Here is a 7,759-nt window from a genome sequence, read left to right as displayed (position 1 = left end):
ATATATATATATATATGAAGCTTTTATTGGTCTTCATAAAAAAAAGAGGGCACAATGGGCTCACGGTATTGGTGCAAGAAAAAAGCCTTTAGCAATTGAGCCCTAGACTGAAACACTTTGGTTTGCGGTGCAACTTTACCGAACTTCTGAAGAAAGCTTCGAATCATATAAAATTACAAAAATATGAAATCCTATGTGCTCCACAATCCACTCCTTTTCAATTAATTTAACCCTAATTTTATAAATTATTTTTTTTATAAAACAACTCACAAAATTAACATTATTCTTTATCTTACTTATGATTTGACCAAAACTAATTGTGATAAAAATCTTTTTTTTTTTTTAAATCAGAAATATCATATCAACACTAGCAATTATAATTCTTAAATACGTTAAAAAAGAGAAAAAAAAATTAAAAATAATATAATCTTTAGTCAAATTATCTATTGCTCAGTTGATTGTCGCCTCCTCTAATTTCATTATATAGTATATTGACACATCTTATTCATTTTAGTATAAGATAGTTTAACTGACATCATAATAACACCGTTAAATTAATATGCCCCTAAAAAAAATAGCTTCAAAATAATTAAATAAATATATAAACGGTCGCGTTCTTGTGATCTTTAGGCAATGAGGGTTGGATGGGCTAATGGTTCTTCTAGGATATCCATCACTAAATTCCATCAAGATTGATGTGAATCTTTTCATTGGGCTTAATGTTATGCATTCTATTGTCATAAATTTAATATGTGCACTATATATATATATATATGTATATTGCTATAAAGTTTATAATTATAGATCCACAATCACATGGTTTGGATCTCCATTACGTTCATCGAACCTCTTATGGTGTTGGGTTCATGAATGCATGATGGTCTAGTGTGTTCACTTTTTTTCAACCAAAACTCAAGAGTACAAATTTAAATAAGATTTTAAATATTTTGAGGACGTTTTCTTACATAAATTGTTGGGAGGAAAATCCTTATACTTCTACTAAGGTTTTGATCTGATTAGAAATTAAAAACACATTGCGGAATATCATCGCATTGATTTGAGAAAACCAAAATTAAATATTTCTTACTCGCTCGAATGGAGGCTTTAAACTGAATCAAAAAGCTAATTGCATCTGGCGCACCTGCGTCACTCCTTGGCGTGGGAATGACGCGCTCTTAGTAACCCCACATATAGGCGTTGGGAAGACGGCATGGGTGTTGTGAAATTGAAGCGGAATAAAACATGAACTCGACACAAATCAGAAGAATAACACAAAGATTTAACGAGGTTCGGCAAGGAATTGTCTACGTCCTCGGGAGCAAGCGACAGTTTCACTATTTAAGAGAAGTTACAATTATCATCCCATAGGGTTACATATATATAGACATGTACAAACCCACAGATAAAATTACAATCACGCCCTCGCTCCCCCCAACTCCCTTTATTTCAGGAGACTCATTTTCACCAGGAGACACACCTCTTCACAAGAAACTCCAACTCCTTAGATATGAGTCATACCTAACAATTATTCACCTTGGCGAATATTACACAGTGTTCATATACGGTGGAGCCCGGTATATGTGCCTACCAAACAAATCTCCACCTTAGTGAATAAAATCTCCACCTTAGTGTCTCCACCTTAGTGAATATTCAGCCTCTTTAGGAGAAAATCTCCACCTTAGTGACTATTCATCCCCTTTAGGAGAAAATCTCCACCTTGCGAATATCCAATCCTTTAGGAGAAAAAATCTCCACCTTGTGAATATCCTACCCCTTAGGAGAAATGTCTCATGGAGTTTCTTATACCAAAGTGGGTTGGGCAACCAAACCATCTAACCTGGCTTTGTCAAAGTATCTGTTGCATTTTCACTATATGATTCAACAGAGTAATCTCCACCTGCAACTGTACTTCCTATCAGTTTATAGATGTTACTTACAGTGATCTTCCCTTTCATCACAGTTAGTGCACCCTTAACCCCTTAACAATTCTGATAAATTCTGATAGTTTCCCTATCCTCATCTGCCTTAGGAATGAAACTATTTCTGTGTAGAGTGCTCAAGGAAATCAAATGTTTCTTCAACTCTGGAACATGTCTGACATTACATAATGTTCTAAAAATATCATCATACATCTTAATTCTGACTTTACCAATACCAGCAATATTGTAACGTGTATTATCACCCAAATAGACTATACCAGAATCAGATAACCTGTATGAAGTAAACCACTCTCTGTTAGGTGTTATGTGATAAGAACATCCTGAATCAAGAATCCATCCATCATTTAACTGAGTTGTTGTAACTGAAAGCGCATCACCATCACTGTAATCTGTAGTTTCACTCTGCACCATATTCACAGCCCTGGAAGATACACCACGAGTCTTCTTCTTGAGCATTGGACAATCTCTCTTCATATGTCCAAGTTCCTTGCACTTAAAGCAACAAATCTTCTTGCCTTTAGGCTTTGACCTAGAACTTTGCCTTCCAGAATTCTCCTTCTCCTCCTTACTTTCACGATCCTGATTACACTTAGAATATATACAATTATCATGAGAAATTTCCTCTGCATTATGCTGCCGTTGGTTGTGAGCCAACAATGCTGCAGTAATCTCATCAATTTTAATTTTTTCTTTCTCATATGTAAGAGTAATCACCAGATGTTCATAAGAAGTAGGCAATAAACACAAAAGGATCATTGATCGGTCTTCATCCTCAATATTCACATCAAGCTGTGCCAGATCCGTGATTATTTGATTGAAGACATTCAAGTGTTGAACCAAATCAGTGTCTGCCCGCATCTTCAGCTCATATAGTCTTTGTTTCAGAAACAATTTATTCGTCAAATATTTGGACATAAACTGAGATTCCAATTTCTTCCATACTTCTCCTGGAGATTTCAGATTCATAACATGATACATAATCTCATCTGCGAGACATAAACGTATAGTACCTGCCGCTCGAAGTTGTAACTCTTCCCAATCTTCATCTTCCATATTATCAGGTTGTGTAACCCGCAAAGCCTTCAAAATTCTCTGTTGTGCCTACAAATCTTTTACTCCATTTTGCCACAATCCGAAGTTTCCGGTTCCATCAAACTTCACTATCTTGAATTTTGCTCAAGACATTGTTATTTGAAATTTAATCCTGCACCGTATTTTCTTGCATTGCTTCGAAAAAATAAAAGAAAATACTCCGCAAATAAATTTAAAGAAACCTGAAATTTTCCTTATCAAATGCAGCAACAATTCCACGATTCTCCTGTGATTCATGAATCAAATTTTCCCACGAAGCACTTTTCCTGTTTGTACCAGTACCTCGGCAAATTGTTGTTTCCACGAGCCACGAATCTTTTCACACCTGTTCGAGGAATATCTCCACGAAACTTCTGTTCACGAAATAATCATGCCTGCTCGCCTCCTGCACCCTGCCGAACTCCACCTGTCGCAAAATCTCCTGCGACGAACTGGCGAATTTAACTGGTTGAATTCTTCAGATTTTCCGCAAAATAAGGCTCTTATTCGCAGTGGACAGCCTCTGTTTTCTACGGAATGTTGAACTGTCGAACTCCTCTGATTCCTCTGCTGGCTCTACTGGGTCGCGAATCCTTGGCACGAAAGTGCGCCTGTTCGCGGTTGGCGCCTATTGAAGGAAATTCTTTTGCCACTGCCAACTGATCGCGTGAAACCAATCGCCTCTGCCTGTCGCATGAACTGTTTCGCGGTAATTGCTTCACACCTGTTCGCCAACTTCCTTTCCCCGCAAGCAAGAATTCTGAAGAACCGCGTCTGTTCGCGAATCCTTCGCGCGCGCAAACTGCCGTTCGCGATGCGATGCCGCGATCCTCTGCTTACCGTGAATCCCTTCACCGAAACAACCTCCAAATTCTTCTTCTCCGGTCGCGGCGACTCGCCCGGCCTCGTCGCGGAACCCGCGATTCCTGAATGTCGCGATCGCTCGAACCTCGCCCTGCAAAAAGAAGCGATCCGATCGCCTATCGCGAATTTGCCATGAACTCTTCGAAATTCTTCGGCTTCCAAAGAACTGCCGCAATACCTTCCGAACTCTCTAGCCGCGGGAACTCCTTCCCGCACACGACTCGCAGATCCTGTTCGGATCCTTCTTCTTTCTTCCTGCACCAATCTCCTCTCGTTCCCTCGAAAGAGGCTCTGATACCAATTGTTGTGAAATTGAAGCGGAATAAAACAGGAATCGACACAAATCAGAAGAATAACACAAAGATTTAACGAGGTTCGGCAAGGAATTGTCTACGTCCTCGGGAGCAAGCGACAGTTTCACTATTTAAGAGAAGTTACAATTATCATCCCATAGGGTTACATATATATATATAGACATATACAAACCCAGAAATAAAATTACAATCACGCCCTCGCTCCCCCCAACCCCCTTTATTTCAAGAGACACTCATTTTCACCAGGAGACACACATCTTCACAAGAAACTCCAACTCCCTAGATATGAGTCATACCTAACAATGGGGGCACTGCAGACTCCACACTATATGTCTGCAAGCATGTGCTCGTCGTCCAGGTGCGGGTGTGCCACACTAGAAATTCCCTTATTGTTTATCTGGTTTTCTTGAGACTATGGATGCTCTTTCAGACTCCACACCTCAACAAAAATATAAGTAGAATTAATTTTAATTTGGAGCCCACCTATGGCTCTATCACAGCATTTCAAATTGGACTTGATTTATGATATTCTCTGCCATTTGTGGCTCCCAAAAAAAATTGGAAAAAAAAAAAAAAAAAAAAAAAGTAGAAGACGACTACTTCCATTGTCCATTTTCCCGTTTGGCTTGTGGTGGGAAGCCCCAAAATTGGCTGCCTCTTTCCATTTCCATGCATGTTTCTCATCCCTCATTAATTATTTGAGTTTGATATATATGTGGTGCGTTGGATTTTCTCACAATGGCATTAAATGCATTAAATTCATTACACCACTCTAATTTGAATTTTACTTTTATGAATACCAATAATTTCGAAATTTTAGGAGAGAGAAGAAGAATACATCATAATCACAATGAAAGTGGCTATTTCATTTTATTTTTTTATCTTGCTATTAATTAATTGATAGTATTTGTCGATGATGCATAAACATACAGGACACTGACAACATACAACATGCATAAACCTTTCGTCAGAATGCAAATTTTTTGTGAATCACACTCAAAAAACATGAAAATAAGGGAGAAGGCGGGGGGGGGGGGGGGTGCTAGGTCGATGGGCTGCTAAATCAACATAGTTTTCATGAATCAGTTCCTAGTTTTCATGAATCAGCAACATACAACATACAACATACAAGAGCAACTTCTAGGTCGATGGGCTGCTAAATCAGTTCCTGGTTGGTTGACTATTATCGGCCGGTTGTCTGGTTGGTGCCCTAATTTATTCTCATCTAATTAAAAATTTATATCACATAGTTTTCATGAATCAATAGAATATGAAAAAGAAAAAGAGCATTTGCATACAAACTGGCCACCTTTTCTATGAATACAAAAAGGGAAATACCTCATTTGATGCATAAGTACTTTGGCAAGCATGTAAAAGTTGGATTTTAGATGTTCGATATGTATAAGCATGAGAATTTTGTGGTATGTATGTAAAGCTTCCTAACAAAAAAATGCCAAATACATAATTGTACATAAAAAGATTTGGGCATGTTGAATAAAAAATAATATTAATTTATTTGAATTAAATGAAAATCTGACACTCTATATCCTTACATCATATAAAAGGTAACATTTAACATGCATTTGTTTGAGGACCTTCCTATCATCATTTACACTGTAAAAGATGATAAAAACTCAGGTTACAACATATCAGAGAGGTGTAGAAACAACATTTATTTCTATATGTCACAAAACTACAAAAATATATAAGGAAATTTACGTACCTGGCACACAATTCTTATGCATTTACATATCTCACACCATAACTTTCATACTTACATGCACATCACTGTGGTGTTTTAAACCTACACATGAAAGGATGCATTTCACTTTTAATGAAGCGTACAGGTTCGCTCATAATGTAAAATGAATAGTACAAATACAACCGAACCACATTAATTGTTAAATGGGAAGAGAACAAGTAGAAGATTTCAATATATGCAACATAGCAATTTCAAAATCAAGGGTTCAATCGGCACATGGAGAAGCAATAAGAGAAAAACGTTAATGATTCAACACAAATAGGCTTAGCCATTTGATCTGATAATCCTATTAAAACAGAGAAAATTTGCTTCTAGAAGCATGCATTTGGGCACGAGCATGAGTTGTGTAAAACTTTTAAATGCATATTACCTTCCCGCAAACTTTAAAACTTTTAGTGGGATGGGGATGAAATGCCGAGAGAAGAGGAGATGGTGCTTGAATCGAAGACATCACTTGGTTTAACTTTTAAAATGAAATTCTAGTAGTCATGTTTAGCATCTTTGATGCAGAAAACTGGCTCCACTTATGAAGAAAAAGTAAAAGAGTGAATTGGACGTGAAAATAATACTTAAGTATGACCAAATTGGATACTTCCCAAGGCGGCGGAGTTATTAACCTTGACGCCATATTATGTATCATATACAGATATATATTCAAAGGAAATCGGTATTTGACAGAGGCCCAAATACCGATTTCTCATGCGCTAGGCCCCATGATGAGAGCCCGCACTATGTTCCTAAATATTCGAGAACCCAACACCACTAGAGATCGAATTCGTGACCTGAGGAGATTTACAGTGAACCCCGTCAACCAACAGGCCACACATATATATAATAGTGGTGTTTTATGTGATAAGAAAGAAATGGATGGTAAAAATGTAAAAAAATCAAGTTTAGATGTTATATTTAAATACAATGGAATTGTTTGGTATGTGGGCAAATGCCCCAAATTTGTTTTGGTTATTTTCTACATTCCAGTGGAGTAATCTTGTTGCATAATCTATCTACATTTCGTAGTTTATAAGGTTTCAGTGCAATATAATATTTCCCTCATAGATATAAATATATCTACATTAATGGTGGGGTAAACTTAGGAGATGCATTAAAAATGAAGCTGCATGTCAGCATGCTGAGCTTGCTTCCACAAGTTTCGGATTTATCAATTTCTACAGCGTACGATTGAATAAAATTTTCGATATAATATTTCTCTTTTTTTATAGCCTATGAAATGATTCTTTCACTTTATCAAGTCTTACATCAACAACTTCATTTTTTCCTTCTCTTTTTTTTTGAGTAAATTATACTTTGAGAGGGCTAATAATTTTAAAATATTACAAAATTATACGATGATATATATATAAATTCATTGATTAGTGATAAATTATTTCATTTAAAGAAAAAACTCAAAAGCCTCGGGATATGGTAGAAGTTATTCCAAACCCTTCATCGTTCTAAATTGAAAGAAAAATACAATACTTAAATTTACCTTATTATCTAACAATTTGGATATAAATATGAGACTAAGGAAAATAACTAATATTGTTACACCTACCAAGAAATGTGATTGAGAAGTTTGCCAATTTTTACTGATTTGTTAGCTTTTCTTACACAATAAAATTCACTCTGATTTTTCTTGCTCTTTTGAGTGATTGAGTTGAATTTAAATAAGATTTATTGGACTATTCATTAAATGAAATTATATGAGAAAACTCACTTATGTTTGACATTATTGATAAAGAAAAATATATGTATGCCCAAATATCAAGAAGCGGTACTATAGAAAGTTTGCTTGAGGTAGCTAATACACA

The sequence above is a fragment of the Phalaenopsis equestris genome, unplaced genomic scaffold, assembly GCF_001263595.1.
Source record: "Phalaenopsis equestris unplaced genomic scaffold, ASM126359v1 Scaffold000134, whole genome shotgun sequence".
NCBI lineage: Eukaryota > Viridiplantae > Streptophyta > Magnoliopsida > Asparagales > Orchidaceae > Phalaenopsis > Phalaenopsis equestris.
The sequence above is the reverse complement of the archived record's forward strand: the minus strand, read 5'-3'. Positions refer to the sequence as shown.